The sequence below is a fragment of the Chiloscyllium punctatum genome, chromosome 15 (genome assembly GCF_047496795.1).
Source record: "Chiloscyllium punctatum isolate Juve2018m chromosome 15, sChiPun1.3, whole genome shotgun sequence".
NCBI classification, from domain to species: domain Eukaryota; kingdom Metazoa; phylum Chordata; class Chondrichthyes; order Orectolobiformes; family Hemiscylliidae; genus Chiloscyllium; species Chiloscyllium punctatum.
Window position 1 is genome coordinate 83,211,886 of NC_092753.1, and position 26,867 is coordinate 83,238,752.

General features: G+C 41.2%; 1 protein-coding gene across 1 annotated transcript in view; it reads left to right on the forward strand.

The window, feature by feature from the left end:
• kcnj6 (potassium inwardly rectifying channel subfamily J member 6) overlaps positions 1 to 26,867 on the forward strand; it is a 132,161-nt gene that overhangs the window by 87,943 nt on the left and 17,351 nt on the right. The window lies entirely within an intron of this gene.

Below are 26,867 nucleotides of genomic sequence, written 5' to 3' on the forward strand. Positions count from 1 at the left end.
CATCACCACTAGGTGGTGCACTGCAAAATTAAAGTGAGGCTTTTAAACCTGCATCGTGTGCCTTTTATTATAAATAAATAAATAAGAGCCAAAGACATGAAAGAATATTAGGGAAGGAACTCTTGAGATTAGCCTTCAAAGTCGACTGTTTAGAATTTTGCATGGCACAATTTCCTTGTATCTTAATAAACCATTTGTAAATTTACTGTCAGTTGTCCAGCCCTTCACTCCTGTAAGGGACGTTCGATTTTAACCTGCATGTACTTAAAATGAGGTGGGTTCATGTGGTGTAATGGTCCCCACCTCTGAACCAGGTATCAAGTCCCACATGCAGCAGTGAGATGACAAGTGAACACATTTATTTGGAAGTATCTATAACTAGTCTCAGCACTTACCTTTAATTTTCTTTTTGCTGACAAATTCTAATTAACCTGCTCAGAGTTGCTATTGCTGGGACTTGAACCTGGGCCTCTTGGATCCAGAGGTAGCACCTCTACCACTATACCACACAAGCACAGCACTTTTTAATGTTCAGGTAGAAGGCTATTCAGAGATAATGGCTTTAAGATACAGCAAAGATAATGTGTGCATAAAAATACAAACTTTTTTTTTGAAGAACAATGCTGAGTTTACACTAGTGGCTGTATGTCACTATAGTGTGAGCTCACAGGTGCAGCTGTATATATGTAGATGGAACACAACAGCTACATCCTGCTCTGGGAGCACACACTCTGTTATTGAGAATTCAAATTCCTCAGCTGCCCCGCAGCATATGTGGAAAGAGAAACAGCATTAATGTTCCGAGTCTGATGTGACTCTTCCTCTGAGCAGTCACCCCATAGTGCAGGATACTTGTTAGCAGAGAGTGTGTCGTGTTCTGAGATTTAACTGCCCAGCAGCACAGCCAGTGACTTGTGAAAGGTAAGTATATCTGATAAGTGTAAGATCAGTGTGCCAGGTGTTTAAGGACTATGGTGCTGGGTGGTTAAGAGGTTAGGGTTCTGAGTGTTTAAGGGGTTATGGTCCATGAGTGGTTAAGGGGTGGTAGTGCTGGGTGGTTAAGGGTTTAGGGTGCTGGGTGGTTAAGGGGTTATGGTGCTGGGTGGTTAAGGGGATGTGGTGCCAGGTGGTTAAGGGGTTATGGTGTCAGGCTGTTAAAGGTTAGGGATCTGGGTTGGTCGGGTGCAATGTTAGTGATAGAGTGCTTAGGATAGGTCCAAGGCTGAGGGGAGTGTGAAGTGGGCGGCAGTGGGGGCGTGAAGCTGGTGGTGGAATTTGCTGTTAGACTGACAGCAGCAGCAGTGGTTGGGGGGAAAGGGTATTGAGGCCAATGGGAAAGGCTGATGTCAGGGCTGACAAGGTGGAAAGGGTGTATTATTGATGGGTCCTGGGACAACCAGGGTGTGAGTCAGATGGTGCGATGGTGCAGTGGTGCGATGTGGGGGGGGTGGAGAGAGGGAGGGGCAGGGACTGAGAGATTGAAGGTGCTGGCGCTGGTGGTGGTGGTGGTGGTGAAGGGGGTGATGCAAAGATGGGTGGCAGAGTGGAACTGTGTTGGTTTGGGGAGAGGTGTGGTCAGGGACAGGAGGGTGATTATGAAGTTCCATGAGGGTGTCAAAGGTCAGGGAGGGGTCACTGGGGATATATGTACTAAGTTGGGGTAATGGGGTGATGAGGGAGGATGTGAAGAGGTAGGATTAATAGTTACTCAGGGGTTTGACTAGGTTTTTAGTCATGTACCTTTAGCTTAACCTGCAGAGGAACCCTCCAAATTCTCCAGCTTTAATGGATACTCTCAGAGGTTTCTGATTGCAAGAGAATTTTATCAAATCTACAGTTTCTGAGACAACCAGGCAATCTCCTTGGTGTCTGCAGGGTCCTGATGTGCATTTCTGGTCTGTGCTGCAGGAGGGAGGTTCAATAATGTGGATAAAAAATGCTAAATGGCCTCTCTGAATAGTTGATATCCCGGTCTATTCATTTCCCTCATGGATCTAGGATTTCCATCTTTATCTTTCAATAATACCTCTTACTATTTATCCTCTTTATCCCAGCTTTATTGTTCATTCTTCTCTCCCCTCCAGACTCAAACCCAAACTTATCCACTGTCTGTGAAATCAAAAGAGAAATACACTGAAGATGGTGGCAACCTCATCCTCAAGTGGAAGTTAAGGTTCGGACTTTTAGCACAGGGCAAATAGGTTCAAAATTGATTCTGTCTAATGAGCAGGAGTTTCTTTCCAGTTAAAGGGTACCAGTGTAGATTTTATGAAATGCAGAAGATTAATAATCTAATGCAGCAAAAATGCAATGAAAGAAAATTCATCAGTAGTTCAAGTTGAGGGGTATAACCAACAGCTACTCAGAACTCTATGTGAGGAAGCCTGGGTTCAAGTGCCGCTTGCTCTAGTGTTTTGCCATAGCATTTCAAAATAGCTTGATTAAAAAGTTTTGCTAAAACTTCTGATAATAATTCTCCACTTCCCCACCCTCACTCAACCACTTAAACAGCAGAATGGGTGACCCAAGGCTGAACATACTTATTTATATAATCCCATTTTCTCCTAAATGCTTTATCTTTGGTAAATTATATTTAAGTTCATCGAGGATATCAGAGCTGGGCAGTGAAATAAAATCTCATCTGGGCATCGAGTAAAAACTCTCAATCATATTACATATGCTGAAAACTGCATTGTCAAAACACTACATTTGGAAGATCAGTTAACATTTCATAAGAGATAGGAGCAGAATGAGGCCATTCAGTCCATTGAGACTGCTCCACCATTCAATGAAATCATGCCAGATCTGATAACCCTCAAATCCACATTCCTCCCTTTTCCCCATAACCCTTGATTCCCTTACGAGTTAAAAATCCACTTACCTCAGCCTTGCATACTTCACCATAAGGACAAATGGTGGAATTAATGATGCACTGTCTAACATTTTTCGGAACTTACAGCAATTCTGGAGTGGGATCTGGGTGCGGGAGAGCAACAAATAATTTGATAAACTCACCCACTCTGAAAAGGCAGAGAGTAGGGTTCAGAGAGAAAAAGCATCACAAAGCCTTTCACCGAAGAAATCATTATGACAGAAAAGCAAGACCTTGGTTAAAGAGGGAGATTTTAAAAAGAGAGAGAAGTAGAAAGATGTCCAGAGCATAGAGTTCAGACAGCTAAAAGCATGGCCACCAATGATGAGTCAATACGAGATGAGAGAGAACACGCAGTTGAAGGCACATAGATTTCTCAGAGGTTTAACCTGGCCGAAGAAGATTATGAAGCTAAGGTGTGATGGGGCCATAGGAGATTCTCATCACAATAATTATTTCATAATCAAAGTATTACTTGACAGGAAGTCAATGGAAATGAGCAAACAGAGGCGAATATTGATGGATCTTATTGTGAGTTAGGTTACAGGGAGCAGAGATTAGGATAAGCTGGAGTCTATTGAGGGTAGAAGCTGGGAATCCAGTGAAGAGAGCACTGAAGTAATAATAGAATAGCAGCAATGCTCTCACTTATGCTTTAGAACATAGGACTTAGAAAAATACAGCATTGAACAGGTCCTTTGGCCCAGGATGTTGTGCCGAGGCTTAATCCTAAAGTGAAATATAGTAACGTAACCTGCACACCCCTCAACTCACTGCTATCCATGTGCAAGTCCAGCAGTCATTTAAATGTCCCCAATGACTTCACTTCCACCACCATAGCTGGCAATGCATTCCATGCATTCACAACTCTCTGCGTAAATAACCTTCCTCTGACATCTCCTTTATACCTTCCTCCTAAAATCTTCAAACTATGACTCCTCGTACCAGTCAAACCTGCCCTGGAGAAAAGCCTCTGACTATTGACTCTATCTATTCCACTCATTATCTTGTATACCTCGATCAGGTCTCCTCTCTTCCTCCTTCTCTCCAGAGAGAAAAGTCCGAGCTTATTCAATCTTTCTTCATAAGACAAGCCCTCCCATCAGGCAGCATCCTGGTAAACTTTCTTTGCACCCTCTCCAAAGCCTCTGTTTCTTTCCTATAGTAGGGCGACCAGAACTGGACACAGTATTCCAAGTGTGGTCTCACCAGGGAATTGTAGAGCTGTAGCAAAACCTCGCGGCTCTTAAACTTGATCCCCCTGTTAATGAAAGCCAAAACACCAGATGCTTTCTTCAAGCACACCTTCCTTCTGGAAATGCAAGATAACGAAGTTTGTTCCTGAGTTCTAAAATTCAATAAATGAAACAAATCTGTTATAATTATAGGCTAGAGAGGCTAACACCCGTGTACATAATTATTGGCTTGAAACCATACTGGGAAAATGCCTGGGAACGTTACTTTGAACACTATAATCAAGCATTGTGGCATTGTGGCCTCACAGTAAAAAAAGAGGTTTCCATATTACCTATTTCTGTTCTGTAGGCTCTATAAGATGAGTAGTAATGTGTTCATGCAAACATCTTTCTTTAAAGGTTCAGCAATCACAGTCATCAAGCCCAATTTTAGCACTGGGCGTGTGGAACGGATTAAATTAAAAATCCCCCAATATTGAATTTAAATATTCTACTCAAGATTAGAGTGGTGCTGGAAAAGCACAGTAGGTCAGGCAGCATCCGAGGAGCAGGAAAATCGTCGTTTCAGTCAGGAGCCCTTCATCAGGAATCGAGGCAGGAAGCCTCCATGGTGGAGAGATAAATGGGAGGGGGTTGGGGATGGGGAGAAGGCAGCTCAGAATGCAATAGGTAGATGGAGGTGGGGATGAAGGTGATAAGTCGGAGAGGAGGATGGAGTGGATCGGTGGGAAGGAAGATTGGCAGGTAGGACAGGTCATGAGGATGGTGCTGAGCTGGAAGGTTGGAACTGGGGTAAGGTGGAGGGAGGGGAAATGAGAAAACTGGTGAAGTTCACATTGATGCCCTGGGGTTGAAGTGTTCCGAGACGGAAGATGAGGTGTTCTTCCTCCAGGGGTTGGGCGGTGAGGGAGAGGCAATGGAGGAGGCCCAGGACCTGCATGTCCGGAGATATTCCCTAGAGCGCTCTGCGAGAAGGCTTCCAGTCTCCCCTGTGTAGCAGAGACCACATCGGGAGCAACAGATACAGTAAATGGCATTTGTGGAAGTGCGGGTGAAACTATGATGGATTTGGAAGGCTCCTTTGGGGCCTTGGATGGAGGTGAGGGAGGAGGTGTGGGCGCAGGTTTTGCAATTCCTAGTGTGGCAGGGGAAGGTGCCAGGAGGGGAGGGTGTGTTTTTGGGGAGCGTGCACCTGACCAGGTAGTCTCAGAGGGAACGGACTTTACGGAAAGCGGATAGGGGTGGGGAGGGAAATATATCCCTGCTGGTGGGATCCGTTTGTAGGTGGCAGAATTGTTGGTGGACGATGCGGTTTATGTGGAGGTTAGTGGGGTGGAAGGTGAGAACCAGGGGCGTTCTGTCCTTGTTGCGGTTACAGGGGAGGGGTTTGAGGGCAGAGGTGTGGGACATGGATGAAGTGCGTTGGAGGGCATCATCAACCACGTGGGCAAGGAAATTACGGTCTTAAACGAAGGAGGCCATATGGTGTGTTTTGTGGTGGAATTGGTCCTCCTGGGAGCAGATACGGTGGAGGAATTGGGAATAAGGGATGGCATTTGTGCAGGAAGTAGGGTGGGACGAGGTGTAATCCAGGTAGCTGTTGGAGTCAGTGGGTAAGTAAAAACTGTTAGTGCTGAGTTGGACATCACTCGTGGAGATGGAGAGGTCCAGAAAGAGGAGGGAAGTGTCAGAGATGTCCAGGTGAATTTAAAATCGGGGTGGAATGTGTTGGTGAAGTTGATGAACTGGTCAACCTCCTTGCTGGAGTATGAGGTGGCACCGAAGCAGTCATCAACGTAGCGGAGGAAGAGGTGGGGAGTGGTGCCGGTGTAAGTACGGAAGATGGACTGTTCTACGTAGCTGACAAAGAGACAGGCATAACTGGGGCCCATACAGGTGCCCATATCTACCCCTTTCATCTGGAGGAAGTGGGAGGTTTCGAAGGAGAAATTGTTAAGGGTGAGGACCAGTTCAGCCAACGAATGACAGTGACAGTGGAAGGGTACTGGTGGGGATGTCAGGAAAGGAAGAAATGGAGGGTTTGGAGACCCTAGTCATGGCGGATGGAGGTGTAGAGGGATTCGATGTCCATGGTGAAGATGAGGCGTTGGGGTCTGGGGAAACGGAAGTCTTGGAGGAGTTTCCAGGTGAATTTAAGGTCGGTGTGGAACGCGTTGGTGAAGTGGTGAAGTTAAATATCCTATTGTCTGTTAAAATGTATCAATATTTCAAAAATAATCTACAGCTAAGGGTAACAAGCACCAAAGCTGATATAAAGCTAAAGAAGGTGGTAAAGTACAAATGGTAGGATGTGAGGGGATTTGAATAAGCTTAAAAATTGTTACCACTGCTGGCAAAGAAGAAAAACATGAAATGCTTAACATGAGGATGAAGAAAAACCATGATTTGGAAACACCAGCATTGGACTGGGGTGGACAAAGTTAAAAATCACACAACACCAGGTTATAGTCCAACAGGTTTAATTGGAAGCACTAGCTTTCGGAGCGTCGCTCCTTCATCAGGTCAACCACCTGATGAAGGAGCAGCGCTCTGAAAGCTAGTGCTTCCAATTAAACCTGTTGGACTATAATCTGGTGTTGTGTAAAAAAAAGAACCAGGAAGTGATTATTATATAAATAGAAAGAAAACATTATGTGGGGTAAATTAAAGAGATCTGGGTGCCCAGTTTGACTATAAATGAAAGATTAGTGACAGCAACTAAAACAGCTCATGCGTTGGGATGAATTGCTACAGTATGAGCATGAATCCTGAGTAGTAAGATAAACCTTGCACCTTTTCGATCATTGTATTCCAAGAGTGATTGCACCAATCTATATAGCTCTGGTTACCATGGTACAAAATGGATACTGCAGTTATTGAAAGGATATAGAAGAGAGCAACCAGTGTAATTGAGGGGATGGAGAGATTGCCTTATGATGAGCCATTATGTAGAATTGGGTGTATTCACTTTGGAAAAGAGCCAGTCTGAGATTCTAAAGAGACTTGGCAATGCGGACCAGCATGACCTCTTTCATATTGGGGCATCACGGTAGATCAGTGGCTAGCACTGCTGCCTCATAACGCCAGGGACCAATGTTCAACTCTACCCTCAGATGATTGTGCAAACTCCACACAGACATTCTCCCTGTGTCTGTGCGGGTTTCTTCTGAGTGCTCCGGTTTCCTCCCCTTAGTCCAAAGATGTACAGGCCAGTTGGAATGGCCATGCTAAGTTGCCCATTGTATCCAGGGATATGCAGATAGGTGGATTAGCCTGGGAAATGTAGGGGTGGGGTAGGGGTAGGGGTGGGGGTGGGTCCAGGTGGGATGCCCTTCAAAAGGCAATGTGGACTTGACAGACAAAATGGCCTGTTTCCACATTGAAGGGATTCTGTAATTCTATATTGTCCAAATTGGTAGAGCTCAAGAAAATGGACTGACAGCAGGGTCAATTCAAACGAATTTGCCAAACCAGTTATTTCAGGAAGTGGCCATCCTATGGAATATACTCTATAATGAGATGGTGAAAGCAGTGTAAATCCATTCAAATACAACCCCCCTGATGAAGGAGCAGTACTCCGAAAGCTAGTGCTTCCAAATAAACCTGTTGGACCATAACCGGGTTTGTGTAATTTTTAACTTTGTACACCACAGTCCAACACTGGCATCTCCAAATCATGACAAACAAGATAGATTTCTTTCAGAAGACAATGTTTTAGGATACGATGCATGCGGGGAGTGGAGGATTATTGGAAGGAGCGGGTTATTTTAGTCTACAATTACCAAGTTGCCCATTATCTGGCTTTTCTCACCTCATTGTTAGATCTGCTAAGGACTGATTGATAAGAGATTGATTACTCTGTTTAGTCAACAACATCTTTTCTTACTTTATCATGTGATGACCAGGATCACAGAAGGAAAAAACAATATCGGTTCTGACACTTTTGCTCATCAATTTCTATGCGGCTTGTTTTAACCTCAAATAACTTGATTTTGTTCATTCCTCACCTGAAGGTGTGACACAAAGAAAATATATGTCACAGTTTGATTGTATAACCAATTACTATTATTACTGCAGCAGAAACAAAACAGAGTCCCATCATTAACCCAAAATTATAGAAGGTATACTCCAAAATCCCTAAAATTGTTCCCAGACCTACTGGTATTACTTGAGTAAGTAACTAAATTAGTGAACCTGTATCCATTTGCATTGCTGCTTTTGCTGATTACATGATGTTATATGGTTCAGTTATAAGTTGAAAGGTGATTCATAATTTTCAGACCATATTCGAGCACATATTCACCTGGACTGTGATCTCAATCTGTTTTGATGTGGATAAATATGAAGGAAGTAGAACTTGATTTGATGAATTGGAGAAGTTAGGATAGTTTAAAAACCAGAGAACAATGATTTGAGTGATTGGCAAAGGAACCAAAAGAGATGTGAGGAATAAATGCTTTTTCACAATCGTGGTTGCAATCTGGAATGCTGTAGTTCATGGAGGCAGATCCATTGGTTATATTCAAAAGGGAAATCAGTAAATATTGTTATGGACCAAACCTAACCCCCACAAACCATTCAGAAGACAATCGAGACCCAGACTTTTTATTATTTTCAAGGTAAATGTAAGGTGTTATATTCCAGATCCAATTCAGTTGATCAAAGGATAGACAAATGGATGAAAATGGAATAGTGTAGGACAGATAGGCTTCAGATTGGTTCCACAGGTTGGCGCAACATTGAGGGCCGAAGGGCATGTACTGCACTGTAATGTTCTATGTTCTAAAGTCTGGATTTAAAGCAAAACACAATTTATTCATTCACTATAGTTAGAATACAACAAAAGAAAGAAGGAATTGGAATAACTTAAATATATTGGAAAACTTAACAGAATAATAGAGTAACTATTACTAATTGACAGTTCCAATATGTAACATTCCATAAACACACTCTTGCAAAAGGCAAATTCAGAAAATAGGTTATCTCACATACAACTCCTGCAGCAGGAAGACAATCCCCAGCTTTTGGTTATGACTGAGGGAAAAAATAGCTTCCCTATCTAGTTTTATTTTTAGATAAAACTAAAAATCCTGGTTCTGTGGGAGCTTAAGCACACCCATTCAGGCTGCTTCTATTGTTCCAACTTTATATTAAAAAATTCCAAGGTCTTACAAGCTGTTTACTCTAGTGGTTCTGGTAGACTGGTCAACACCTCTGCCTTAAATTCTCTTATGGAAAAAAAAGGACAAAATAACCTCATAAAGCCACAGTATTGCCACAATTTCTGAAGGTAAAGCAATTACAGATCTCCAGGGAAAAGATGAGGGATTTTGTGCCAGCTTTCCATATTTTAAGACCTTAATGATTTGTGGAGGGGGTGATCAACTCTGTAACATGTCATCTGTGGGACAAGAAAGTGCACAATTCACTGGCCTCCGTTTTCTCTGGGTAGCCTTGTTAGTCAGTTGAGCTTTTTGTTACTTTATACCCATTCAGATGCCCTTCCAAGCAGTTAGCCTCCTGAAGTCATGGCTCTCAGCAATTGTCAGCATCAATGTGACCATCTTCATATCTCACCTACAGATGTCCTTCTAGCAGAGGTATGGGCAGAAGGAGGTTGTCACCCAGTGACCAGTTCACAGTATAAAGGGTCTTTGGTTATACAAATGTCACTCATCAGAGAGAAAGCCATTGTATACAACATTGGCTTAACAAGATGTCTCTGTTGATGGAATTAGTACATTCCAGGATCTCTGAGTTGGTCCTGCCGATAAATGTCAATGATATATCTTTGATAAAAGTGGAAACTATTCAGTTTTTTTCTCCGTCCGAGCTTGTATTGTTCAGCTTTCACCATTATAGAGGAATGCAATTAGGACACAGACTTGCTGGAATCACAGTTTGGGGTTCTCAGTCAGTTTACTGTTGTCCTATGCTCCCTTACTCCGATTTGACATTACAGCTGCAGCTTTTGCAATGCTGATACTGATGGTCAGACCAAACTCTTTGCAGGCATATGGAAGTCTGTCCGTTTGCCACTGAAGGTGTTCCTCATATGGAATATTCATGCAGTATTGTCAGCATAGAGAAATCCTTTGATCAGGTTTTGGCACACCTTTGTCTTGGATCTCAGGTAAGCAACTTTCGACATTTATAGAGTCATAGAGTCATAGAGATGTGTAGCACGGAAACAGACCCTTTAGTCCAACTCATCCTTGTCGTCCCTACTCAGAGAAAACGGAGGCCAGTGAATTGTGCACTTTCTTGTCCCACAGATGATATGTAACAGAGTTGATCACCCCCTCCACAAATCATTAAAGTCTTAAAATATGGAAAGCTGGCACAAAATCCCTCATCTTTTCCCTGGAGATCTGTAATTGTGTCCTAACCATATCTAGTCCTATTTGCCAGCTCTTGGCCCATATCCCTCTAAACCCTTGCCATTCATGTACCCATCCAGATGCCTTTTAAATGCTGTAATTGTACGAGCCTCCACCACTTCCTCTGGCAGCTCATACCATAGACGCACAAGCCTCCATGAGAAAAAGTTACCCCTTAAGTCCGTTTTATATCTTTCCCCTCTCACCCTAAACCTATGCCCTCTAGTTCTGTATTTCCCTACCCCAGAGAAAAGACCTTGTCTGTTTATCCTATCCATGCCCCTCATGATTTTATAAACCTCAATAAGGTCACCCCTCAGCCTCCAATGCTCCAGGGAAAACAACCCCAGCTGATTCAGCCTCTCCCTATAGCTCTCAGCCTCCGACCCTGGCAACATCCTTGTGAATCTTTTCTGAACTTTTCCAAGTTTCACAACATCCTTCTGGTGTGTAACATCAGTTCTGGCATGTAATTAAGCACCTTCGGGATGTGTCCTGAAAACAAATGAAGCAACAAAAAAAAATATACCAGATCATGTCAATGCAAGAACGCAACTCCTTTTAGCCCCACGGCAGAACTCCTCAGTGCTGCCTCCTTCAGTGCTGTAACAATTCACAAACAATATTCAACACACAGGCTCAAATTCTGATGGATACTAATAATGCAAAGCATTTGAGAGTTGACATTGATGATACACTGACCAAATAATTTAGGATAATAGATACCAATTAAAGGTACAATGTCCACTGCGTATAATGAATTTATGTTAATGTGTTTTAACTACTGGATCCACAGTGAATACTTCAACAGGGTAGTGCTACTTACTGCTAAGATTATAGCAAATTAGTGTTTACTTGCAACCTCACACAAAATTGTAATGCATAAGTGCCAAAGATATCTGTGACCAAATGAGGTACTATTTGGGGAGGAGGTGGTGTCACTAATGTCACTAAAGCAGTAATCCAGAGCCCCAGACTAATGTTTTGATAACAAGGTTTAAGCTTCAGCACCACCACAGCTGCCATCAAAGTGTTAGAGACTGTCACACATCTCCTGTTGGAATGTGCCTTTGCAAAGGAAGGCGGGAGTGAGATGCAGTGGCTTTTGTTGAGGTATGTCCTGAGCAGCTCCATGACACAGGTCTCTGTGCTGTACCGTCTGTTCCCCGGGACGCACACCGAAACAAACATCGACTGCGCCTAGAGGACCATCTACTCGGTGAAAGATGCTGTTTGGTCTGCCCGAAACTTGCTGGTCCCCCAGAACAAGGAGTTGACCTCAACTGGGTGTTGCAGAAGCCAAAGCATAGTGGGGAAAGGCCACTGTCTGAAGATTTTCAGCCAAAACACAATAGGGGTCTGTTCAGTTATCAAATTTCCACACACCCCTCCCACACCCAAGTGCCTTAAATAAGCAAGAAGTGCCTTTGGTTTGATTGTTGCACACAATCAAACTCCAATATTTGTTTGTTTCTTCATCTGTTACTGTACAGAACTGAAGTATAAAAAGGTATTTTTAAAAATAAAGTATATCTTTGAAATTTAAAAAAAACAAAGGCTCAAATACCACCTTGGCAGATGGTGAAATTTGAATTCAATAAAACTTGGAGTAAGGAGCTGGCTTAATAGTGACCACGTAACGATTTTTGATTGTCATAAAAAGTCATTTGGTTCACGAATGCTCTTTACGGAAGAAAATCTGTCATCCTTACCTGATCTGATGTACATGTGACTCCAAACCCACAGTGATCTGGTTGATTCTTAACAACCCTCTGGGCAGTTAGGGATGGGCTATAAATGCTGGTCTCACCAGTAATGTCCACATCCCGTGAATGATTATTTTGAAAAATTACTGAGTGCAGTCAAACTGCAACACGATACCAGTGAGAAGGCTAACTATTTGTTTCCGCCCAAAAGTCTAGAATGAAAATGAAAAATTCATTGGCACTTTCTCAGTTCATAGAATCCCTGTAGTGTGGAAGCAGGCCATTATGCCTATCAAGTCCACATTGACCCTTCGAAGAGCAAGTCACCCAGATCCATGCTGTACATCTCTATGACTCTATGACCCTCCACCCCCACCCTATCCCTGTAACCCTACATTCCCCGTGGTTAATCCACCAAGCCTGCATATCCCTGGACACTATGGGTAATTTAGCATGGCCAATCCAGCTAACCTGCACATCGTTGGATTGTGGGAGGAAACCCATGTAGACATGGGGAGAATGTGCAAACTCCACGTAGCCTGAGGCTGGAATCGAAACCCGGGACCCTGGTGCTAACCACTGTGTCATTGTGCCACTCAAGGTTGATTTCAGTGATTGTCGGATTTAAACATTGGTGCTTTGAGTGTTGAGGAGGACACAAACTATCAATTAAAGTACATTTCAATGGTATGCTGCGGATTACTTGAGAGTGTACTTCAGATACATGGTAGGTAATTTTGGACACCATATGTCAATAGTAAACAAATGCATTCAAAAGGGTGCAGGCCAAGAGTAAACAGAACTATTCCAAGTATAGGGACATTAATTAATGGAAAAGGGAAAGCCAAAGATGACTTGTACTGCAATGATGAAGATTAAATGAAAACATGCTGCAGCATTTCAAATTGGGTGAAGATATATATAATGCTCAAATAAGTGAATTAACTTTAACTTTAGACAGCAGACCTTGAGATACAACTGCCAGATGTCTTCATCAAGGTTGAAAGTCAAGGTATATTTTCTCTGTAGATGACAGATACATGAAACAGATTCACCAGAGGGAGTAGCTAATTCAACATCATTGACACCTTTAATAGCCCGATGGTTGTTGAGCAGAGGGATTGAGTGTTATAGAGTTATTAAGAGCATAGATTGATTTACTTTTCAAAGCAAGTAGAGGAAAAATCTTGTTCTCCTTAAAGTGTAGATTAACATAGTGTGGAAAGGGATAAAATTCATATTAAAATCGTCATAAAATAGGATTCTTAGTAGAATTGCCTTGATATGCTGTGAACTTCCTTACTTTTAACTTGTTTGTGGACAGAACCCTTCATCAAAGCTAATTTATTGAACTGATTAAAACTTTTAAAGAGGGGGAGGAAATATACAATTAGCAAACAGAATACCAAGCCCAAAACAAACTCAGATAACAGCTGGAGAAACTCAACAGATCTGGCAGCATCTCTAGGGAGAGAAAAACAGGGTTAACATTTTAAGTCTGGTGTGACTTTAAAGATATTTCCCTGTGTTCGATTCAGATTTCCAGCATCTGCAGTATTTTGCTTTTATTTGAGAACACCAGGCCAATTTATCTTACACCATGTGCCATTTATGTGCACCATGTAATCATAGACATACCTCTTTGTTATTGCCCTCCCCTCTTTTCTATGGTTGTTTATTTAAAAAGTGCTAGATCTTCCACTTCTGATGATAGGGCATCGACTTAAAAAGTCAGCTCAGTTATCAGCTCTCTCCCCAGAGACTGTCTGACTTGCAATTGTGTTCTGCCTTTACTTTAGGCTTCCAGCATTAACAGTATTTTCCTCTTATTTAAATTGATGCCACATTATTCTGTTTTAAACACTGTTTTGTGATGTGACTTATGTGCATTTGGAAAGTGGCTTGAGAAAATCTAATGTTTTACAAAACACATTCAAGAGTGGACAATAAAATGAGACATTCATCTCATCTTCATGGACTAAGTTTGAACACAGGATCCAAGGATGTAAAGAACAAGAAGGGCTGCCTCACGATGTCATATAGTTTCCAGTCAGTTTCATTAAGAATGTCAAATCCATTTGCATGTACGAAATCAGAATGAACATAACTGACAATAGTGCAACTGAAAAATTGCCATTATTATAGGTGTAACAAATTGTCATAGAAATAGTGGCAATGAACATTATTAATAACACCACATAGCTGAAAATGTGTTGCTGGAAAAGCGCAGCAGGTCAGGCAGCATCCAAGGAACAGGAGAATCGACGTTTCGGGCATAAGCCCTTCTTCAGGCTTATGCCCGAAACGTCGATTCTCCTGTTCCTTGGATGCTGCCTGACCTGCTGCGCTTTTCCAGCAACACATTTTCAGCTCTGATCTCAAGCATCTGCAGTCCTCACTTTCTCCTCTAATAACACCACATAGCAAATAATCTGTACCTTGTCATATTTGTCATAAATCATTCAGTGATAACAGACTTGTTTCAGCATAAGTGAGTGGATATAAACCACTTAAAAACTGATATGGTCCAAAGAAAATTGATGAGTTGTCAATTGGCAGCAATAAGCCACAGAAAACCAGTGTTAATTTTGTATGCACTATCAGAACTGCCCCTAGAAGTGTAGCATGATTTTGGATCTAATCATTCAATGATGCCCAGTTCAACTATTAGCTTCTGGGCACTGTATTACTACACATCTTACATCTCCATAGCATGTAATGGGTGTACACATGTTCACACTATTTGCTTTTAGAGTGGTTGGTAAGTTCAAGTCAATGGGTCAAAACATTGTAGCAAAGGATACATGGAATTATTTAGAATTTCTGACACAGACCATTCAGCTCAATTAGTCTGTTCTCAGTTTATTGTCCAATCAGCAATGCAAACTAATCTTTCTACCCATTCTGCTTATCTGCCTTCGTCCTAAATTATGGTAATTGTTTCAACTATTCCTGGTGATAGCAAATTTCATGTTCTCACTGTCCTTTGGGTAAAGAAGGTTCTCCTCCATTCATTATTGAAGTTATTTCTGATTATCTTACGTATTTCTGATTATCTTACGTTGTCCTAGATATAGTATCCCCAACAAGTGCAATTTTTTAAAATCAACAGCTACCTTGTTGGTGCTTTTTGTTTTTTTTTAAATAACTCCCTCAAAAAAATCTTCACTTTTGCAAGGACAAAGAACTCCCAACTGGCCACCTTTTCCTGGTAGTTCTCAGTTCTAGTTTCCTGATTTATCTGCTCTCACATTAAATGTATCAACTGATTGAAACTGCCTAAAGTCTGCACTGCCTCAGGGAGCTGATAACAGTTAACAATGTGAACAATAGATGGGGATTCGAGCAGCTTCAATCAGATATCTGCACTATTCAAAGTGAGCAGAATTAGTCAGCAAGTGGAGACTTTGGGAAACTTCAATCAATTAACTAATCCAGTTTATGTAATTTCTGCTCTAATCACAATTCTATTTATGAGACTTTTAGTTCTTTTAATGTTGCAATGTGAGATGTTAACTGGATGCAGGTAATATCGTAAAGGCAGCCAACCGCTGTATAATTGGTGTCAATGGCGATGATAAATAACAAATACCATTTCCTTAATATTGGTGGATGACTGAGACAAGCAAGAGACATAGAAACATACAAACATGGAACAAGAGTAAGCCACTCAGGCTGCTCAGCCATTAAATAAGATCATGATTGGTCTGATTTTAACCTCAATTCTACATTTATGCCCACTCCCAATAATCTTGTGTCCATCTGCTAATCAAGAACCTTTCTACCTCTGCCTTAAAAATATTTAAAGATTTTGCATCCACTGCCTTTCTAGGAAGGGGATTCTAAAGACTCACAACCCTTTAGAAGAAAATAACAATTCTTCCTCTCTGTTTTAAATGGGTAATCTCTTAATTTTTAAACTGTGACCCCTATGTCAGGCAATCTAGAAAGAGATCATAGTTTCAGGGTAAGGGGTAGCAGATTTAAAATAGAGATGAGGAGAATTTACTTCTCTCAAAGGGTCATGGATTTGTGGAATTCACAACACCATGAATACAGTGGACACTGGGACATTAAAGAGAAGATAGAAAGACTTTTGACAAGGTTGAAGGGTTATAGTGAGTGGGCAGGAAAATGGAATTCGGGCTGAGATGGGATCAGCCATGACTGTGTCAAATGTTGAAGCAGTATCAAGGGACTGAGTTGTCTGCTCTTGTTCATGGTTCTTAAGTTTTTATTTCTACATTCTCCCACAAGAAGAAACAGCCTTTCAACATCCACCCTTCAAATCTCTTCAGGACTTTATATGTTTCAATTAAGTCACTTCTGACTTTTCTAAACTCCAGAGGATACAGATGCAGCCTTTCCATGGGTGGCACAGTGGCTCAGTGGTTAGCACTGCTGCCGCACAGCATCAAGGACTCGGGTTCGATTCCAGCCTTATTCTCCCCTGTCTGTGTGGATTTCCTCTGGGTATTATGGTTTCCTCCCACAGTCCAAGATGTACAGGTTAGGTGGATTGGCCATGCTATGGTGTCCAGGGATGTGTAGACCAGGTGGATTAGCCATGGTATATACAGGGTTACAGGGATAGGGTGGGGATATGGGTCCAGGTGGTCTGCTGTTCAAAAGGTCAGTGCAGATTCGATGGGTTGAATGTCCTGGTTCTAAGGTGTAGGGGTTCATAACACAATCTACTCATTTCAAGGATAGTGTATGTGGTGAGAACTGTATAAGCCTTGTATTCCATAGTGTGTGGTTCAAATTGTTTATAGTCTATTTTCTTTCTAATTGTATAGTTCCCAGAGTAAATTAAGGGGAATGAAAAATGGAAGAAAGAAAACTGCATTATTAATTTGTTAAAAAGGGACCAAACAGTGAATAGGCATTAGCATTTTTAGATTGACTAGAATTTAAAGGTAGTTTCAAGAATGGTTCATTGGAACTGAGACAGCCAGACAATGAGAGCTAGAAATATTGGAGCTTGGTTGTTATAAACATTTAAGCTTTTAGTTACAGAGAGATACATTGTGATCAGTACAACAGAATATAAATAAGGGTTTTAATGATAGCAGCACTGACTGGAGTTTTCTTAGGATTTTGAAAATAATCACTTCAAACAAATTAAAGTAGCCAAACAAATGTATTCACAATTAAACAATTTAAAGAAATAAACCAATCTGGCACTATTGAGTACTGTATTATCACAGTCTTGTTCATATTAAGTGTCTTCCAATTACCATTCATCCAACACACATTAGGTGTCACAGTATCAATACAGAAATTTTTTTTTGAAAAATGAATCATTTAGATTGAGTTCTTCTGACCTTGGCGAGGAGGCAGAATTTACAACTAGCTATCACTCAAGAATAATACATAGTTTATTTGACCTTGGACTTGGTTACTGTAATTGGACTTAATGGACTTAAAGAGATACAGTTTAGGAGTAGAATAATACAATCCTTTATATAATGCTTCCATCCTCACAAAACAGCAGATCCCACCGCTTACTGTGAGTAATGCCTGGGGAATTCTGCTGGTAACTGCACAGGTCTAGAAACAGCCTTAAAAGGTTCAACTTAGCCATTCTTCTTAAGGGAAACAATGCAAAATGCTTTAGACAAGCATCACTTCATCAATATTTTCCTTTGTGAGATGATACATATTGCAGTTTTCATACATCATGTTGCCTCCTAAACCATTGCCACTGTATCTTATGAATAGCTTGAAGATGGATTGCTCACCAGGCTTTACTGAATGAAGTGTCTTTGCAACAATACTGTTAGCTTGAAACAAAAGTGCAGAATCTAAAATTTTCCCAATGCAAAATAGAATATTACAGGGAATAGGTGCTGAAATGAGATGCTCTTAAGTTGGTTAGCAGTCCGACAGATATATTTTTGCATTTTATGAACAGACTGTCATTTAATGCTGATGTTTATTATGTCTGGGTGCAGTGCACACGAATTCTGCATTGTCACAGCCTACGCCCAATGATATAGGCATTAGTCCCATAGCACTGCAGCCAAATCAAAGTTTAGGACATGGAATGTATAAATTAATGGCTAAAAAAGCAATTCACAGGCAGAATTTTTACAGGCTCTTACAATGTGTGCAATGGTGAGTAAGTTGGGGAAATATGGTGAGAAGAGAAAAATAAGGGAATTCAGGGAAAATCAGGGAAAAGGAACTCATATTTGCACATAAAGTGTTAAAAGTTAGATGAGAATCTCACTAGAGAGCAGCAAAGGACCTATTTGCATGCATCAACATCTCATTATTAACTAAACCCATCTTTTTCATATGCAGTTTGCTATTCTCCCAGGCTGTGAAGAGAAACTAGAAACAATACGAAGTCAGCACAGGTACCTGATAACTATAGCTTGCTGACATCATAATCCTCAGTTCTAATTTGCTGCTTCATCCTCATAACCCTTCATTCTCTTTTTGGTGAAAAATAGGTCTATCTTAGCCTAGAGTATACTTAACAGCCCAGCCTCTACAGCCTCGGAGTCACCAACCTCAGGAAAGTTAGTCTTCATTTCTGTCTTAAATGGGTGACTCCTTTACCCTAAGATTATGCTCTTTGTCCTGTATTCTCTCACAAGGGGAAACAACCATTTTCTGCATCTTGATCAATAGGGGTGAGCCATGAGGTACATCAAGAGCCATTGGTGTGATGGGGAACATGTGGCAGCATGCTGAGATACAGAAGAAATAATAATTATGAAGGGAAGGGTAACAACATATAGGGGTGAGAGACAGTACAGCATGGGAGGGCATAGGAGATGGCAGGAGATGAGGTAATTGATGGTTACCACCACCCTGACTTCAATGATGAACAGTGTATGGTGACGTTTGACATGATTAAGATTTAGTTTGGGGCTCAGGGAATAAAGTGGTGAGATGAAAACTTAAATCAAAGAGTTGGGGTGGAAATCTGAGGAAGATTGTATCTGGTGATGTTGACAGGGAGACCAAGGCAGGAAGCAGTGTGAAGGTTTGGTCTCCTACACTCTGTGAGGTGCTACCCATATCACCTTCCAACCCTATCCAAAAGGCAAGTGCGCAATGGAAATGAAAGATGGCTGCCACCACTCGCAGAGTGAGCAGAGTAAGTATTTTTCCTTAAATCCCTGAGGGTGTGGATTCTACTTGTGAACAATGTGAGATCCTTCAAGGGGGAATTGATTAATCAGAGACTCATGTAGTACAACTTAAAGGCATGTTATCAAAGCCTCATGGATGTGAATTTCATGCATTAACCAATTATTACACCTACAAGTCTTGGCAACAAGCAATCTTGACCATTTTATTACATATTACAAATAAATCCTAGGAATGGCTCTGAAGCAGAGTAATCTCAGGTGAGATGTAAAGCTTCAGCTAAGTGTCACAATTTGCAAACATGTTCCAAGTTCATATAGTCTGTGCGAGGTCTCGAAGCAGCTCATCTGGGTCTATAAAGTGTGCACACCATTATTGAATGTGCAATGTTGCCTTTCATGGGAAATGTGGTTGGGGGTGGGAGGTGGGGGGGGGGGGTTGTCTGAAAGGAAAGGGTTTCATTCTTCCTACAACACCGACAATCTCCTATTTATATGTGCCAAATGGCCTTATTGCAGCGTACATCTTAAGCAGGTCTATGTTATTAAAGGTTCCAGTAGAGGCATCCCATTGCTCTCTTCATCTGAGGTCACCATATCCTGATGTATAAAAAATGCTGTTTAAAAGCTATTTATGAAAGCTGCGAGTGCTGAATGTTCACTTTACTGAGAGCTGCATTGTATCTGCTATTGACCACAGAGGCTCATTGAAGCTATCACCATTGTACTCCCCAGTAGGAGAGACCAGACCCTGAGGGCACAGCCTCAGAGTGAAGGGACAACCTTTTAGAACTGAAATAAGGAATAATTTCTTCAGTCAGAGGATGGTGAATATGTGGAACTGATTGCTACTGAGGACTGTGAGGGCCAAGATAGATAGGTGCTTGATTAGTAAGGGGATCAAGGGTTACATGGAGAAAGCAGGAGAATGGGGATGAGAAACTTATCAGCCATGATGAAATGAAGGAGCAGACTTAATGGGTTGAATGGCCTAATTATGGGCCTTTATCTTGTGATTGTATGGTTCTAGGTACAGATGCAGTTGTTGTCACTGTGTTTACTGTTCTCAGAGTGTCCTCAGAAATTAATGAGGAACATGTGTCTGTAAAACCAATGACTAGTATCGACCACCAGATGTGAAGCAGCCTCCTAATACAGAGCTTCCAGAAATATGCATCCTCATGATGTGGAGAACATGCACAAGATCCATAGATATTTGTCTTCCAAGGAACATCATGCAGATAAGAGAGATACATTGGCACTATACTTGTGCAGAGGTATGGGTCAGAATGCCATGTCATGGTGCAGCAGGTATATCCAATGCCACACTTTCTTCCACTTGGGCCAGTGAGAGTCATAAATTGTTTTCTCAGCACCAGGTTTCTGTGTGCGTCATGCCTGGAGGTTCATTTCAGTACAGTATCTAATCCTCAGATGCTTTACTCTGGACAACCAGCAGTGACAATGAGGATACATGATGAACAGTGAGGTTCTGGGAGAATTGCACCTTTGCACTGAATAACAAAGTAAGGACATTCTTTAGAATGAACATCACCTTCATCATCCTACAGTGCAGCAGTATCAGTTGCTGCAACTCAGACAGGACTTTTTTTGGTATCACCTTCAGTGGAACAGAAGTCATCTTCCAGTCACTGTAAATGTTTTGATGCTACAATGGGCAGCATGCCCTGTTTACTCTCGAATGCAAACACAGCTTATCAATTTGTTCTTTCTTCACTTTTCCACTTGCTTAGTAAAAGATTACAAACTAATGGAAGCCTCCAGAATGCTGATGCATTCTTATTCAGTCATGATTAGTTGCTGCGGGTCCTATGAAAAACAAAGCTATTCTTTAGGCAGGGCTGGAACATCACATCACAGTAACTGCAGCTAAAATGGCAGTCATCCACACAGTTGATAATGAAAAATTGACTTATTTTTATAAATGTGATAACCTACTCACAAGCAAGTGTCATCTAGGCCATGCATGAGCCCTCAGAAAGCTTTCTTTCTCATTTGTTTCCCACCCCCACATCCCAACCCCCTCCCCCATATCTGGGTGCAATCCCAGTTTCCACAGCTGGAGTGGAGGAAGCTGGCCCTAAAGTGGAGCCTCTTGGCCTTGGCGATATGGGTGGATGACTTCCGTAGTGTGTGTGGCAAGAAGGTCCAGGTATGCTGAATGTGACCTAGGTAGATCCAGGCTTGACCATAGCTTGGACTTCCACAGGCTTGGAGATTTATGGCAGAATGAAATTTAGAGGGGCTGGACATGCCTGGAATGTCCGAAAAGGTGCTGTGGAATGTTACAATAAGCTATAGGAGCAGAATTAGATCAGTGTCTGCTCTAGCATTCAATTATAGCTGACATGTTTCTCAACCTTATTCTCCTGCCTTCTCTCTGTAACCCTTGATCTCCTTACTAATCAAGAATCATCTATCTCTGTCTTTAATATACTCAATGTCTACCTCACAGGCTTCTGAAGTAATGAGTTCCACAGGTTAACCACCTTCTGACTGAAGAAATTTCTCCTTATCTCCTTATCCCTTCACTCTGAGGCTGTGCCCTCAGGACCTGTGCTCTCAGGTCCTAGTCTCTCCTACTCATGGAAACATCTTCTCTACATCCACTCTATCCAAGCCTCTCAATATTCTGTAAGTTTCAATGAGATACTCCCTCATCCTTCTAAACTCCATCAAGTACAGACCTAGAGTACTCAACTGCTGCACATATGACAAACCCTTTATCCACAGGATCATCGTTGTAAACCTCCTCTGGGCGCTCTCCAATGCCAGCACATCCTTACATACATGTACAATCTAAAACTGCTCACAATATTCAGAATATGGACTGACCAGAGCCTTATACAGCTTCATCAGTACATCCCTGCTCTTGTATTCCAGTCTGTTTGAAATGAATGCTAATATAGCCAACTGAACCTGCATGTTAACCTTAAGAGAATCCTAGATTATTCCTAAATCCCTTTCTGCTTCAGATTTCTGAAGTCTTTCCCCTTTTAGAAAATAATCTACAGTTCTATTCTTCCAACTAAAGTGCACAACATCACACTTTCCCACACTGTATTCCATTTGCCACTTCTTTGCCCAGTCTCCTGGTCTGTCCATGGACAGCTGCAGCCTTCCTCAATTCTACCTGACCCTCCGTCTATCTTTGCATCAACTGCAAACTAGACTAGATTAGACTCGACTGGTAATCCGGAACCTCAGGCTAAAGTTCTGGGAACATGAGTTAGAATCTCACCATGGCAGATAGTGAAAAGTGAATTTAGTTACAGAAGTTTTTTTAAAAGTATAGAATTAAAATCTGGACCAATGGTGACCATGTAACCATTGGTGATTGTCTTAAACTCTTTCGCTAATGTCCTTTAGGAAAGGAAATCTGTCATCCTTACCTGGTCTGACTACATGCAACACCAGATATATCTCAATGTACTGGACTCTTAACTGCTCTCCGAGTAATTAGGTATTGACAATAAATTCTAGCCTAGCCCGCAATACCAACATCCAATGAGTAACTAAAATCCCAAAGTGCACTTGAACTATTCCAATAGCCACCTTATCTCTCCTAAAGTGATCCCTGGACCAAAGCTTACTCTACCTCTCTCAAGAACTCCAGAAAGTTTAGACCTTTTCCTGAAAAGTCATGCCTTGGACACCTCTAACCTAGATCTGTTTGAAAATATTTGTGTTAATACATGTACAACAGCCTCAGGAAGCCATGGATGTGCAGAGGACAATTTATCCTCTCTCTCTCCTTTCCCTGGTATAAATGGTGAATGCAGGTTTGGGTTTGAGACAGAAGTCGTGAGATCAGGACTATGTCACCAGTTTGGTGAAAGTTAGGACACTGTCCAACCCCACATACATTCAGGCCTGAGTAAATGGATCTATGTCCTCAGGAGGTTAGGAAAGTAAGAAGTGATTTTACTGAAACATTCAGGGTTATGAAGGGGCTTGACAGAATGGATACTGAGACTTTGTCTCCCTTGGCTGAGGAATTTACCCAATAAGGACTGATCAGTTGGAATAGAGAACAGGAGAAATGTCTTCAGTTAGTGTTGTGGATCTTTGAAATTCTCTGCCTAAAGGGTTGTAAGTGTGCTATGGTTGAATCGAATGAAGGCTGACAAAGGCTGATCTTTTGGCCCTCAGGGAATTGAGGAGTAAGGGGAGAAGGTGGAAAGGTGGTGTCGAAGTCGAGGTACAAGATAATGATAGTTTTGAATTGTAGCGTTTCACAAACCACGCGGTCTACAACTGCTCTTGTTTCCTTGGTTCTTATGATCTTACCTTCTCTTTCCCTAATTGCCCTTCTCTTTCCTGTTCTTCCTTCCCTCAACTCCTTTTTCCATTTGAAGCATAAAGCTGCAGTTGGTCCCTTAGCCCCTTGAGCCTGTTTCTGTACTCAAAGAGATTATGCATTTAAAGTGAAATTGAGCCACTTTTGCTCCAAATGCCTTCATATTGCTTGGCTAAAAGGAACCTATCAATCTCAGTCCTAAATTTAACAATGGATCTGAATTTTCCATTCACAGAAGAGAGCTCCAAATCTGTTAGGACAGTTTGTATGTAGCTATCTTTCCTAATTTCATTCCTAAAATATCTCATTGTCTTTTTTAAAATTGTACACCTCCACCTTAAACTCCCAACTAGCAGAAATATATTTTGTCTTTTGACCTTATCAGTTCCCTTGATATCTTGAAACTCTCAATCAAACCATCGAATTTAGGGCACAGAGGGGGACCATTTGGCCCATTGTGTTCGTACTGGTCCCAAAAAAGCTACCCAGGTAGTCCCATTCTCCAGCCCTATTGCCATAGTTTTCTAAGTGCATCACTTACAAATATATATCCAGCTCTTTTTGAAATCTCTTATGTATTCCACCTCCTCTACTCTCACAGACAGTACATTCCATATCCTAACATCTCTGAGTAACGAGGTTTCTCCACACCTCACTCCTAGTTCTCTTACAATCTTGAAATTTTAATCCCTAGTTACTGACATACCATCTGATGAGAACAGAATTTCCTTCTTCACCTTGTCAAAATTGTTCATAATTTCGAAAGTCTCATTACTGTTCCCTCTTAATCATCTCTGCTCCAAGGAGAATAAGCTCAATCGTTCCAACCTTTCCTTGTATCTAAAGTCCCTCATTCCCAGTTTCATTCCAGTAAACCTTGCACTCTCTCCAGTGCTTTAACCTTATTAAGTAAGGTGCTCATAACTGAACACAACAAATCATTACTTAATATTTTAAATTGTAGCTGATACAAAGCATATTTGTGTAAACTGTTCTGAAGTCCATTCTGATTAATCTATGCTGCACTCCATCCAAAACCAATATATTCCTCTTAATATGTCATGTACAAAATTGCTCAATGCACTCCAAATGCTGTCTGATTTGAACTTTGTACAACTCAAACATGACTTCTGCCTTGGTTTCTAGAGCTCTATTGAGACTATTAACATTCTGTTAGCTTTCTTCATTATTTTCTACACTTGTTCATAACAACTTAATTTATCTGTACTTGAACCGTCAAGTTTTCACTATTTTGACATTTTTACCATTTAGAAAAACCTGGTATTTTAGGTCCAACATAAATGACCTCACATTTGCCTACACTGAAATCCATTTGCCACATGTTCCTCTGTTCATTTAAGCTCCAATATTCCTGCGATACTGCTTACAATGTCACTATTATTTGTGTCTGCAACACGTTTGGGTGTGTAGCTCTCCATTCCATCATCAAAGTGTTTAATAAAACAGAGATCATGGAGACCCCAAGACAGATCCTCATGGGACTACACTGAATGTGTCCTACAATCAAAGTTTGCCATCATCCCTCCTCTCTGAAGTCTGCTACCCAACTAATTTCCTGATCAGGTCAATAGCTTACCATCAATTTTATGAATTTCAATGTTAGATCTTTTGAGGGATTTTATCCTGTCTCTGCAAACCTGTTTAAATAACGTGTAGATATTCCCTTAGCAACTACTTTACTCACCTCTTCAAAAAAGGTGATCAGGTAGAATTCAGACTCTCACTGTTTGCTGTGAGAGAAATTGTTTATCATAAATGATATTAATCTATTACAAGTATTTTCACCTCACTACAATCTTTGACAACACCTTCTAAACTAGTGACCTCCACCACCTAGAAGAACAAGGATAGCAAACAGATAAGAACATTATTGTGTGCAAAGAAAGTATAGGAAACAGGTTCAGGGGTACACTGTTCAGTCTCCTAAACCTACACCACCATTCATTACGATCAAGACTGATTTATCTGTGCCCTTAATTCCTCTTTCCTAATCGTTCTCAACTTTTGACTCCCTTGTAGACCAAATCTCTGTCTCAGCCTTAGGTTTATTCAATGATAAGTCTCCCTTACTTTCTCATCAGTGACTCTCAGCAAAGAAACTCTTCATCTCTGTCTTTATTGGCAGAGCTCTTATTTTTGAACTCTGTCTCCTTGTTCCAGGATAGCCCATGAAAGGAAACATCCCCTCAGCATCAATTAGGTCAAGTTTCCTCTGAATCTGAGATGTTTTAATAAGATTACCTCTCGTTCTAAATCGGAATGCATATCCACCCAAACTGATCAATTTCTAAGGTAATGGGGCTGTCTCAGGAGGAGAAACTTTAGTACATAGCCTTGCAGAGGTATGAATTGTTTCTGAATTGTGTCAAATTGTTTGTAAATAGATCCCAGCAATCTTTTATTGTTTTATCCATTTACCAAGCTTTCTGTTTGATTTACAGTCTTTAATTTCGTTGAAGCTTGTCTTAAGTAAATCAAGAAATTTAGGTGCATTTTGCAATTATGATTTCTAACCATTAAGTTGAATCAAGTTGGTATTTGAAGAATGTTGATGCACTATTAGCCTTAACTAAATAAACCTGGTTTGTTAGCTCCTCACTGCTCTCCTCCCCTCCCTCTCTCCTCTTCATTTTCTTTCCTTCCCTCTCCTCTTCCTGCTTTCAACTTTGTCCTTCTCCCTCCCACTCTAGCCCTCCCTAGATGACTTACCATTGGTCAGTGGTGACCCCAGATGACCTGAGGGCATTGTTTTCTAAAAGCACTAGATTGCCAAGTCTGGTTGAAAGTATATGTTTCATCCTTTGTTGATGCAGACTGACTCGCAATGTGGTGACCCATTGGTGCTACTGGAGCATCATCAGCTTTGTACCTAAAAATTGCATGAAAGGAAAACATACTCCTACATTTTTGACTGCTTGGCCTCATGTGATTACAAAGGTGAATTCTGTTGAAACTAAAACACTGAATAAAAGTTCTGAGCTACTAAACACCCCCATTGATTGTGAATAACTTGACATTTCACACAAACCAGAATTGTATTGATGAGATACCACACAAACCACAGCATGCACATAGAGTGCAGCTAAAAATAGAGACTGTAGCTTCTTTTGACTGTGTTTGATGCGAGTTACATCTATTGCAAGCTCGGGTGTTTAATAGAGAGTGACAGATTGAAATGAATGACTTGCATTGACGTGTAAGATTTCATGTCCTAAGTAGCATCTGACTTGATTTGATTTAGATTAGATTAGATTCCCTACACTAT